Source organism: Arachis hypogaea, chromosome 11 (assembly GCF_003086295.3).
Source record: "Arachis hypogaea cultivar Tifrunner chromosome 11, arahy.Tifrunner.gnm2.J5K5, whole genome shotgun sequence".
NCBI classification, from domain to species: domain Eukaryota; kingdom Viridiplantae; phylum Streptophyta; class Magnoliopsida; order Fabales; family Fabaceae; genus Arachis; species Arachis hypogaea.
In genome coordinates this window covers 73,571,183-73,583,750 of record NC_092046.1, presented here as the reverse complement: position 1 = coordinate 73,583,750, position 12,568 = coordinate 73,571,183, and the positions used below count along the sequence as shown (strand labels likewise).

Genomic DNA, 12,568 nt, shown 5'->3' with positions numbered 1-12,568 from the left:
CCATTTACTGCTTTCGAGACCGACTTATTGTGGTCGTGTAATATTGCCCCATCCCAGCTTCATCCAAATTCCTGGGATTTTATCAAGATATTTCAGCTGCTTTGCCAAGAGTTAGGCATAACACATTCTCAAACTCTTTTTCTTTATCTTTTTGTCTCTGCCAAGCCTGGAGGTTCCTCCAAAAAGAAAGCTTCCTCGGTTTCTTTCAGGTCGGCCCAGGGGCATAAAGTTTTTGCCATGTATGATGAGTCTTTTATAGATTTTAAGAATTATTTCTTCCGAGTCCGTGCTGTTGAGGGGGTCCGCCCCTTTTTTCTTGATGAGAATGACGAGCCTGCTTTCCCTCTAGAGTGGCAAAAGAATGTGAGAGTGTCTCGCTATACATGGGAGATGCTTGATGAGGTTGAGCAGGCTTTTGTAGTTGTTCTTGAAGATTTGTGGGGGGAAGCACCCCATCTGGATACAAAAAGATTTTTGGGTGATCCATCTTTGGTTTGAACTGCTTTGGATACTGTCTGACTTGTTTCTGTACTTGTTTCTTAGTTTTGCTTCTTCTAGATAGTAACTTATCACTATGGTTGATTCTATAATTTTCAGAGATGTCGAAAAACAACGATTCTATGAAGGCCTTCAAGAAGGCAAAGAAGGCTACAGCTGCTCAAAACATTTCGGCCAAGGTGGCGGGAGAGGGGTCTTCTCATGTTTCAGTGAAGCTGCCCGTGCCTAGTTCTCCTGGGCCGAGGAAGGTGATCCCTACTCCTCGAGTTCGTCTGGCTGACCCTCCACAAACTTCTGTCGCCACTTCTGGTGCTCCTCCCAGCAAAAAACAAAAAACAATTGAGCCTTTCAACCTTGACGCTCCTGACTTTGATGCGGTGGAGTTTGTTGACCAACAGATCGGTCCTTATGGTGCCCTCCCCATGGATGATGTTTCGCTCATTCGTCATTTAGATTTTATAACTCGGAGCAGCATCAAGATGGCCCATATGGGGGCTGCCCTGTGTCGGATTGCTCAAAATCTTCCTCTCCATGCCACCAAAGCCTTTATGGAGGAGGCCAAAAAAGAGTTTGATAGGATGAAGGGCTTGAAGGAGGAGCTTGAGGCGAAGGTGGCCAAACTGGAGAAGGATCTGAAGAATGAGAAGGCGAGTTCCCTTGCTCTGGCGGCTTCTGTGTGGTTGGCCGAGGACACGGCATTGAGGCATAAAGACAGCTATGTCACAGCCTATCGGGAGGGGATGCGTTTGAAGGAGGAGTTGGAGAACGCCCGAGCTGATTACTCTGAGCTCCAGGGTCATCTTGTTGGCAGCGTGAATGCTGGTTACGAGAGCCTGAAGGAGCAGGTTCGAATTATTGCTCCTGAGGCCGATCTTACTCTTTTTAGCTTGGATAATGTTGAGAGGGATGGTAAGATTGTCCCTGATGACCAGGATGATGACGATGTCGAGCCTCCCCTTGTGCCTTCTGTCAAAGTGTCAATTTCCACAATTCCCTTAGTTGAGGCCGGTCAATCCGTTTCTGATCCGGACTGTCAGATCTTGAATCGGGATGATAGTACTGTGGATGCTGTGCCTATTCAGACTCGCCCTCCCTCACCTTAGACTGATGCTGCCGAGAAGTCTTCTAATCTTAGCTGAATTTTCTTTGGATATTTGTGTAGATAGCCCGACTTGTGGGCGTTTTAAACTCTTTATTTTTGTAGTCTTGAATATTATGCTGACTGTTGATACTCCTTTTAGTTGCTTGTTTAGCAACTTTTGATTTTGAAAAACAACAAGTAGCTTTCAAGCTTTTGGGCCTGACCCTGAAGCTTTATAATATTGTATTTTATATTATGCTTGTTTGCATTTGTCTTGGCACTTTTCTCTGAGAATACTGGAGCCTTGCTGTTTAGCCTCTTTGGATTGCTTTGTACTTATTACTTGTGGCTTGGATCCTTTGAGGTTGTGGATGTAGGGATCCAACTTGTATTTCGGTTTTCTGGCTTTTACTTGTATTAATCCATAACCGATTTCTTTACGTTGGTCCTCCTTCTAGTTATTTTTGTAGTCCTCTTCTTTGGACCTTGTCAGGTCTCTTTCAGGGACTACTTTTATAACTTGTTTGTTGTAGGAGACCGACTTTGTCAGGTCGATCTAAGTTATTTCGTAAGCCTCTCTCTTGGACCTTTGTCAGGTCTCTTTTAGGGATTACTTTTATAACTTGTCTGTTGTAGGAGACCGACTTCGTCAGGTCGATCTCTTCTAAGTTATTTCGTAATCCTCTTTCTTGGACCTTTGTCAGGTCTCTTTCAGGGATTACTTTTATAACTTGTTTGTTGTAGGAGACCGACTTCGTCAGGTCGATCTCTTCTAAGTTATTTCGTAATCCTCTTTCTTGGACCTTTGTCAGGTCTCTTTCAGGGATTACTTTTATAACTTGTTTTGTGTAGGAGACCGACTTCGTTAGGTCGATCTCTTCTATGTCATTTCGTAATCCTCTTTCTTGGACCTTTGTCAGGTCTCTTTCAGGGATTACTTTTATAACTTGTTTTGTGTAGGAGACCGACTTCGTCAGGTCGATCTTTTCTAAGTTATTTCATAATCCTCTTTCTTGGACCTTTGTCAGGTCTCTTTCAGGGATTACTTTTATAACTTGTTTTGTGTAGGAGACCGACTTCGTCAGGTCGATCTTTTCTAAGTTATTTCATAATCCTCTTTCTTTGACCTTTGTCAGGTCTCTTTCAGGGATTACTTTTATAACTTGTTTTTTGTAGGAGACCGACTTCGTCAGGTCGATCTCTTCTATGTTATAGCAATTCCTCTTTTATAGGGTTGGCCAGATCTCTTTCCATGGATTTGCTGATAACTTGGGTTGACTTAGTCCGACTTCTCAACGTCGGCCAGTCTTTTAAGTTATTATTTAGCAATCCGTAAGACCTCGTCAGGTTCTTTTTTCGGATCACTTTCGATAACTTCTTGCATTATTCTGTGTTCATCTTTGCCGATTTGTAGAAGGTGATTTCTATCTTTGTTCGGTCGACCTTTAGATGAATCGCATTTTCATCTTTATTGGTCTTCCATCGTGATCGTGCAGTGAATTTGTTTTTCACTTTCTGCCGATCTGTTGCTTTATAATCGGACAATGAATGCTTCAGATTAATGCGTCTTGAGAATTTGTAGAATATATAAAAATATATTTTATTCAAAAGCAAGTGCAAATATATACATGCGGGAGTTTTTAATCCCTTTAAGTCGGATAATTTCTGGATCTCCACTTGGTGCCTCATTAAAAAACCTTTTCAGGAAAAAAAGTGCATCCGAGATCTGTTACCTTCTCTAGCTATAGTACCTTCTTAGGTTGCAGGCGTGCCATGATCTGTGAAGCTCTCGTCCATCGAGTTCGGAGAGTCTGTAATAGCCTTTTCCAAGTACTTCTATGACTCGATAGGGTCCTTTCCAGTTTGCTGCCAGCTTTCCTTCTCCGGGTCGACTTGTCCCAATATCATTTCGGATTAGGAAGAGATCATTCTCAGCGAAACCTCTTGGCACTACCCTTTGATTATATCTTAAAGCCATTCGTCGCTTTAGCGCTTCTTCCCTAATCCGGGCACTTTCTTGGATTTTTGGAAGTAGGTCGAGCTCTTCTCTTTGAAGTTGAAAGTTGGCTTCTTCATTGTAGTGGACTACTCTAGGCGACCCTTCCTCGATCTCTACTGGGATCATTGCCTCCATTCCATATGCTAGTCGAAATGGCGATTCATTTGTGGTGGAATGTGGCATTGTTTGATATGCCCATAGGACTTGTGGAAGTTCTTCGGCCCAAGCTCCCTTTGCATCTTGCAATCTCCGTTTCAACCCAGCCAATATGACTTTGTTGGCAGCTTCGGCCTATCTATTGGCTTGAGGATGTTCGACGGAGGTGAACTGGTGTTTTATGTTCAAATCGGCTACTAACTTTCTGAAGCCTGCATCTGTGAATTGGGTGCCATTATCTGTGGTGATGGAATATGGAACCCCGAACCTTGTGACAATATTCCTATATAGGAATTTTCGGCTTCTTTGAGCAGTGGCGTTGGCTAGGGGCTCTGCCTCGATCCACTTTGTGAAATAGTCTACCCTTACTATGAGGAATTTAACTTGTCCTGATCCCTGGGGGAAAAGTCCGAGGAGATCAAGTCCCCATTTTGCAAATGGCCAAGGTGAGGTTACGCTGATGAGTTCTTCTGGTGGGACGATGTGAAAGTTGGCATGTTTCTGGCATGGTGGGCATGTCCTTACAAACTCTGTAGCTTCTTTTTGTATAGTTGGCCAGTAAAATCCCGCCCGAAGTACCTTTTTGGTGAGAGCTTGTGCCTCGAGATGATTGCCACAAATGCCACTGTGTACTTCCTCTAAAACTTCCCTTGTGGTGGAGGTTGGCACACATTTTAGTAGTGGTATTGAAATCCCTCTTTTATATAGGGTGTTGTTTATGATGGTGTAGTACTGAGCCTCCCATTTTAACCTCTTTGCCTCCTTCTCATTTGTGGGGAGTGTTTCTGTTTTGAGGTAATTAATTATGGGGGTCATCCATCCTTGATCCTGACTTGTTATGGCTAGGACTTTTTCCTCTTCCGAGATTGATGGATTCTGCAACATTTTCTGCCTCTGAGATTTAGACTTTCGTTATAACAGCGGCGTGCCATCCTTTGATTTGCTTTTATCGTAGCTATCCCTTCTGTAGTTGGGAATTTCATGCATAGATGTGGAGTTGAGACTATTGCACCGAGTTGATTTAGTGTTGTCTGACTTATTAAGGCATTGTAGGCTGAACTCACGTCAACCACGATGTAGTCTATCTTTAGTGTTCTGGATTGGTTCCCTTTTCCGAAGGTTGTATGTAGTGACACGTATCCCAGTGGTTGTATTGTAGTATCGCTCAGTCCGAACAGGCTGTTCGGGTATGCTCTAAGCTCCTTTTCTTCTAAGCCGAGCTTGTCGAAGGCATTTTTGAATAAGATGTCGGCGGAGCTCCCTTGGTCTATTAATGTGCGGTGGAGATTGGCATTTGCCAGTATGATAGTGATGACCATGGGATCGTCGTGTCCTGAGATGACACCGGATGCGTCTTCTTTGGTGAATGTGATTGCAGGGATGTCAGGTGCTTCCTCCTTTCCTTCGACATGATATACTTCTTTGAGATATCTTTTGCGGGATGATTTGGAGATTCCTCCTCCTACAAATCCTCCGTGTATCATGTGGACATGTCTTTCTGGCGTACGAGGCGATCGCTCAGCTCGTCTGACATCTTCATCCCTTCGTCTTTTTCTTTGCTCATCATCTTAGGTGGCCAGATACCGATTTAGTTTTCCTTCTCTTACTAATTTTTCTATGATGTGTTTTAAGTCGAAGCATTCGTTGGTGGAATGTCCTCGGACACGATGATATTCACAGTATTCGTTCCGATTTCCTCCTCCTCTTTTGCCTTTGAGTGGTCGGGCTGGGGGTATCTTTTCTGTGTTACAGACTTCTTTGGAAATATCCACAAGGGACATCCGAAGAGGGGTGTAATAATGATACTTTTTTATTTTTTCCCCCGTTCGATCTTCCTTCTTCTTGGATTCTTTATCTTTATCTCGGTAGGTGAAATCGGATTCGAGGATTCTCCGAGTTGGGAATTTTTTCCATGTTGATGTACTTCTCTGCCCGCTTTTGCACCTCATCCAGAGATGTGGGGTATTTCTTTGATATAGATTGGCTGAAAGGTCCCTCTTGTAGGCCGTTGATGAGGCCCATGATGGCAGCCTCTGTTGGCAAGCTTTGTATATCTAGGCATGTTTTGTTGAATCTTTCCATGTAGTTGCGAAGACTTTCCTGATCTCCTTGTCTGATTCCTAGTAGACTGGGGGCGTGCTTGGCCTTGTCTTTTTGGATGGAGAATCTGGCCAGGAATTTTTTGGCTAGGTCGTCAAAGCTTGAGATGGACTTAGGAGGTAAATTGTCGAACCATCTAATTGCTGTCTTCGTGAGAGTCGTTGGAAAAGCTTTGCAGCGGACAGCGTCTGAGGCGTCGGTGAGGTTCTACTTCTGAAGTTGCTGAGGTGATGGTTGGGATCTGTAGTGCCATCATACAAAGTCATATCCGGGAGTTTGAAGTCCTTAGGAATTTTGGTTTTCATGATTTCCCTAGTGAATGGATCTTGATCTCTGTGTGAATTGTCCTCAGGGGTGGTCCGGATAGCCTTTGCTTGGAGATCGGCTTCGAGTTGTAGGATTTTGTCTTCTAAGTCTCGTCATCGCCTTACTTCTCTTTGTAGATCCTTGCCAACCTCTCGTTGATGCTGGCTTTCTTTTTCGAGTTGCTTTAAACGATCTTGAAGCGCTTCTATTACTCCTGGATTTGATGAGTTTTTGTCTCCGTTAGATTCCGGAGTATCTTTTGGTGTAGTGCCCGCGTTTTTATGCGGTGTTCTATCCTCTAGATCTGAATCATGGTCGTTGTCATGGTCGTCCGCCATGGTGGTGGGATGACTTCTAGGTTCCCCGGCAACGGCGCCAATGTTCTGAGGGTTACCTGAAACTGAGGTCGATCTTGGATGAGATCTTCTGTACTGGTCGGTGTCGACGTGTCCGGCTAGTGAGTGGCGGCCGAAGCTGTTGTGTCTGACTTGTTGGCTGGCTGCACTGCTGATCCTTGGTCACCGGAGGGTGGGGGTACCTGCAAGAGACTCCGATGCTTAAGTTAGCACGGGTATTAAGCAGGTCTTTTGTAGAATCAGAGTATGAGTTATACTTGGGTGCTCCAGTGTATTTATAGTAATGTGGGCTGACCTTTCTGATAAGATAAGTTAGTTATCTTATCTTATCTTATCTTATTTTAAGTGAAGTCAGCTTATCTTCAAGGGAACCGCCTTTATCTCTATAGGCTTGGGTTGCCTTTGGATTTGGGTCGTGTTCCTCTATTTGGGCCCTTTATTGGACTTTCCTGTCGATTTGGCTGACCTCTTTTAGAAGAGGTCGGGTAGCCGGACCTGAAGAGGTCGGTCGCTTTGTCGCCAATCATCCCAGGTCGGATAGCTCGACCCAGTGTATGAATACTAACCAATAATTAAATAAAAACAAAAATATTTTCCTTTTATTTTAATTTAAAATTCGAATTCTCTCTCTCTCATCTCTTTCTATTTATTTATTTATTCACTAACACTTCTCTTCTTCTTAAAAATTCGAACCCTCTCTCCCTCTCTGTGTTCAAATTTTTCTGTTCTCATTCTTCTACTCTTTTCTTCTACACACATAAAGGAATCTCTATACTATAACATAGAGGATTCCTATTCTTTTTTGTTCTCTTCTTTTTCATATGAGCAGGAGCAAGGATAAGAACATTCTTGTTGAAGCTGATCCGGAACCTGAAAGGACTCTAAAGAGGAAGCTAAGAGAAGCTAAAGCACAACACTCTGGAGAGGACCTGACAGAATTTTTCGAAGAAGAAGAAAAGATGGCCGAACCCAACAACAATGGTGGAGATGCAAGGAAGATGCTTGGTGACTTTATTGCTCCCTCTTCTGACTTCTGTGGAAGGAGCATCTCAATTCCTGCAATTGGAGCAAACAACTTTGAGCTTAAACCTCAATTAGTTTTTCTCTGATGCAACAGAATTGCAAGTTTCATGGACTTCCATTGGAAGATCCTCATCAGTTCTTAGCTGAATTCTTGCAAATATGTGACACTGTTAGGACCAATTGGGTTAATCCTGAGGTCTACAGACATATGCTTTTTCCCTTTGCTGTAAGAGACAGAGCTAGGACATGGTTAGACTCACAACCTAAAGATAGCCTGAACTCTTGGAAAAAGTTGGTCAATGCTTTCTTGGCTAAATTCTTTCCACCTCAAAAATTAAGCAAGCTTAGAGTGGAAGTCCAAACCTTCAGATAGAAGGAAGGTGAATCCCTCTATGAAGCTTGGGAAAGATACAAGCAATTGATCAGAAGGTGTCCTTCTGGCATGCTTTCAGAATGGAGCATCATATGCATATTCTATGATGGTCTGTTTGAATTGTCCAAGATGTTATTAGACAACTCTGCTGGTGGATCTCTTCATCTGAAGAAGACGCCTGAAGAAGCCCAGGAACTCATTAAAATGGTTGCAAATAACCAGTTCATGTACACTTCTGAAAGAATTCCTGTGAATAATGGGACAACTCAGAAGAAAGGAGTTCTGGAGATTGATACTCTGAATGTCATATTGGCTCAGAATAAAATATTAATTCAGCAAGTCAATATGATTTCTCAGAGTCTGTCTGGAATGCAAGCTGCAATAGGCAGTACTAAGGAAGCTTCCTCTGAAGAAGAAGCCTATGACCCTGAGAATCCTGCAATGGAAGAGGTGAATTACATGGGAGAATCCTATGCAAATACCTATAAACCTTCATGAAGGAATCATCTTAATTTCTCATGGAAGGATTAGCAGAAGCCTAATCATGGTTTCAATAATAATAATGGTGGGAGAGCACGGTTTGGCAATAATAAACCTTTTCCATCATCTTCTCAGCAACAGGCAGAGAATTCTAAGCAGAGCCACTCTCTGACTTAGCAACTGTAGTCTCTGATCTATCTAAGACCACTCTCAGTTTTATGACTGGAACAAGATCCTCCATTAGAAATTTGGAGGCACAAGTGGGTCAGTGATGAGCGGATAATTTATACGCTTTTTGGCATTGTTTTTACATAGTTTTTAGTATGATTTAGTTAGTTTTTAATATATTTTTATTAGTTTTTAAATAAAAATCACATTTCTGGACTTTACTATGAGTTTGTGTGTTTTTCTGTGATTTTAGGTAATTTCTGGCTGAAATTGAGGGACTTGAGCAAAAATCTGATTCAGAGGCTGAAGAAGGACTGCAGATGCTGTTGGATTCTGACCTCCCTGCATTCAAAGTGGATTTTCTGGAGCTACCGAAGTCCAAATGGTGCACTCTCAACTGTGTTGGAAAGTCGACATCCATGGCTTTCCAGCAATATATAATAGTCCATACTTTGCCCATGTTTAGATGATGCAAACTGGCGTTTAACGCCAGCTTTCTGCATTATTCTGGCGTTAAACGCCATAAACAAGTTGCAAAGCAGAGTTAAACGCCAGAAACAAGTTACAAACTGGCGTTCAACTCCAAGGAAGACCTCTACATATGAAAGCTTCAATGCTCAGCCTAAACACACACAAAGTGGGCCCGGAAGTGGATTTCTGCATCATTTACTCATTTCTGTAAACCCTAGTTACTAGTTTAGTATAAAAACTACTTTTAGTGATTTATTTCACATCTCTAGAACACATTATGTAACTTTTACGTTCTGAGACCTCCGTGGGAGGTTGGCCACTCAGCCATGTCTACCCTATTTTCACTTATGTATTTTCAACGGTAGAGTTTCTGCACACCATAGATTAAGGTGTGGAGCTCTGCTGTTCCTCATGAATTAATGCAAAGTACTATTGTTTTTTTATTCAATTCAAGCCTATTTCTTCTCTAAGATATTCATTCGCACATAAGAACATGATGAATGTGATAATTTCTTATGAACGCGTGCCTGACAAACACTTCCGTTTTACATGCAAACAAGCTTGAATGCATATCTCTTAGCCTCCTGATCTACGATCAGAGTCTTCGTGGTATAGGCTAGAATTATTGGCGGCCATTCTTGAGATCCGAAATATCTAAACCTTGTCTGTGGTATTTCGAGTAGGATCTGGGAAGGGATGGCTGTGACGAGCTTCAAATCGCGAGTGCTGGGCGTAGTGACAGACGCAAAAGGATTACTGAATCCTATTCCAGTATGATCGAGAACCAACAGATGATTAGCCGTGCGGTGACAGCGCATTTGGACCATTTTCACTAAGAGGACGGGATGTAGCCATTGACAACGGTGATGCCCAAAATACAGCTCGCCATGGAAAGGAGTATGAAGGATTGGATGAAAGCAGTAGGAAAACGGAGATTCAGAAGGAACTAAGCATCTCTATACGCTTATCTGAAATTCTCACCAATGAATTACATAAGTGTCTCTATCTTTATTTTACGTTTTATTTATCATTTAATTATTAAAACTCTATAACCATTGGAATCCACCTGACTGAGATTTACAAGGTGACCATAGCTTGCTTCAAGCCAACAATCTCCGTGGGATCGACCCTTACTCACGTAAGGTTTATTACTTGGACGACCCAGTGCACTTGCTGGTTAGTTGTGCGAAGTTGTGACAAAGAACTAAGATTATGAACGTGCGTATAAAGTTTTTGACGCCTGACGTTGAGATTTTTACCAGTAAAGAATTTCATAAAAATAGTTGTGCTGTAGATATAGTCTCTAAACCAACAAAAATCCCTTCGTACAAACGTTTTGGTTGTCACAAGTAACAAACCCCTTAAAAATTGTTAACCGAGTATTCAAACCTCGGGTCGTCTTCTCAAGAAACTGCAAGGAAGTATGTTCTTATTATTGGCTATAAAGGTCGTAATCGGGGTTTAGGAGGTGAGAAGCAAGTGATTTGAATGACAAGTAAAGTAAATGGCAATTAAAATAAATAAATACTGTAAAGCAAACTTTTGGCAAGGTAAGAAAAATTGGAAGTCCAATTTAGTTATCTCTATCAACAATGATGAAAGTTGAATCTAAATTCCACTTAGTTGACCTTTACTAAAGCAAAGGAAAGTCAAGGGACTAATTAGTTTGACCTTCGAATCCTATTTACTTCCTAAGAAAAAGTTGGGATTATTGAAGTTCAATTCAATTAGCAAGATAACGATTATCAATTATGCTGAGTTGGTAACTGTTTAGTTACTGATTTCTTAACCAAGACCAAAAGGGGAAAAAGTAAATTGCTGGAATAAAATATCTTCAGATCGGAAACAATGATAACATAAATTAAAAACAGCAATCATAAACTGAAAATACCTCAAATATCATTAATTCAAATAATAATCTGTAACATGGAATAATTCATAAATTCAATTATAAAAGTAAATAATCAACTCAAGTGCTGGAATAAATAAAAGTGAAAGGGAAGCTAAAACAAAGAAACGTAAAACCTGGATCGAGAGTCACTCTTACAAACTAAGAGAAGTCCTAAATCCTAAGAGAGAGAGGAGAGAACCTCTCTCAAGACTAAATCTAAATCATGGGAAGTAAAAATTGGTGAGCTCCCTTTGAATGGATGCATTCCCCCACTTTATAGCCTCTAGTCTGTGTGTTCTGTACTTGGATCTGGGCCAAAAGGGCTTCAGAAATCACTGGGGGCGTATTCTGTAAATTCTGATACGTGGCCTCTGTCACGCGTCCGCATGGGTCACGCGGTCGCGTCATCTGGAGTTTTCCTTGTGGTGCGGTCGCGTTGGTCACGCGTCCGCATCGAATGCGCTATGCTCAAGTCGCGCGGCCGCGTCAGTCATGCGGCCGCGTCGCTGCTTCTTCGCTCCTGGCACGCGATCGCGTCATCCATGCGATCGCGTGGATGCCAGTTTCTTCAAAACTCCGTTTCACACTTTCCTTCCATTTTTGTACGTTTCCTTTTCCATCCTTTAATTCATTCTGTCTTAGAAAATCTGAAACTACTCAACACACTAATCACGGCATCGAATGGAAATAAAGGTAATTAAAATAATTAATTTTAAAGCTTAGGAGACATATTTTTCACGTACATCACCTAATAAGGAAGGGAAAGTAAAACCATACAATTAATATGAATAAGTGGGTGAAGGATTGAATAAATCACTCAAACTAAGCACAAAATAACTCATGAAATATGGGTTTATCACCACCGTTACCAAGGAATGAACGATCATGATTTCGTGCACCAAGTTTTTGGTGCCGTTGCCGGGGATTGTTCAGTTTTGGACAACTGACGGTTCATCTTGTTGCTCAGATTAGGTAATCTTCTTTTTGTTTTATTTTCAAAAAATTTTTCAAAAATCTTTCAAAAATTTTTCCTCTGTTTTCGAAAAAAATTATTTTTCTTCAGAAATCTTAAGAATGAATCCTAGAGTTTCAAGATAACATGTTGAAGCCTGGCTAGCTGTAAAGCCATGTCTAAATTCTTTTGAACTGAGGCTTCCTCTTCACATGCTTGAACTATGTATGCTGAAGCTTGGCTGGCCATTGGCCATGTCTAGTGTTTTGGACCGAAGCTTTCATGAAAAGCTTGGCTGGCTATTAAGCCATGTCTAATTCCTGGACCGGAGCTTTAGACTAACATTGAAAGATTCCTAGAATTCTTATTAAAATTTTGGAATTTCTTATTTTCTTTTTCCAATATAATTTCGAAAAATACAAAAAAAAACCAAAAAAAAATTAATTTTGTGTTTCTTGTTTGAGTCTAGTGTCAAGTCATAAGTTTGGTGTCAATTGCATGTTTATCTCTTTCTTGCATTTTTGAAAAATTCATGCATTGCATTCTTCATGATCTTCAAGTTGTTCTTGATGAATCCTCTTGTTTGATCTTCATATTTTCTTGTTGTATGTTGCATCTTATTTTTAATATGCATTCTTGCATTCATAGTGTCTAAAAATTAAAAATTTCTAAGTTTGGTGTCTTCCATGTTTACTTTTCTTGAAAATTTTTCAA

General features: G+C 41.3%; 1 non-coding gene across 1 annotated transcript; it reads right to left on the bottom strand.

Moving 5' to 3' along the window:
- Positions 1-7,859: 7,859 nt before the first annotated feature.
- On the bottom strand, positions 7,860-7,963 carry LOC112725341 (small nucleolar RNA R71). The gene has a single exon (XR_003164456.1). It is a non-coding gene; the product is annotated as a small nucleolar RNA R71 (small nucleolar RNA).
- Between the last annotated feature and the right edge of the window lie 4,605 nt (positions 7,964-12,568).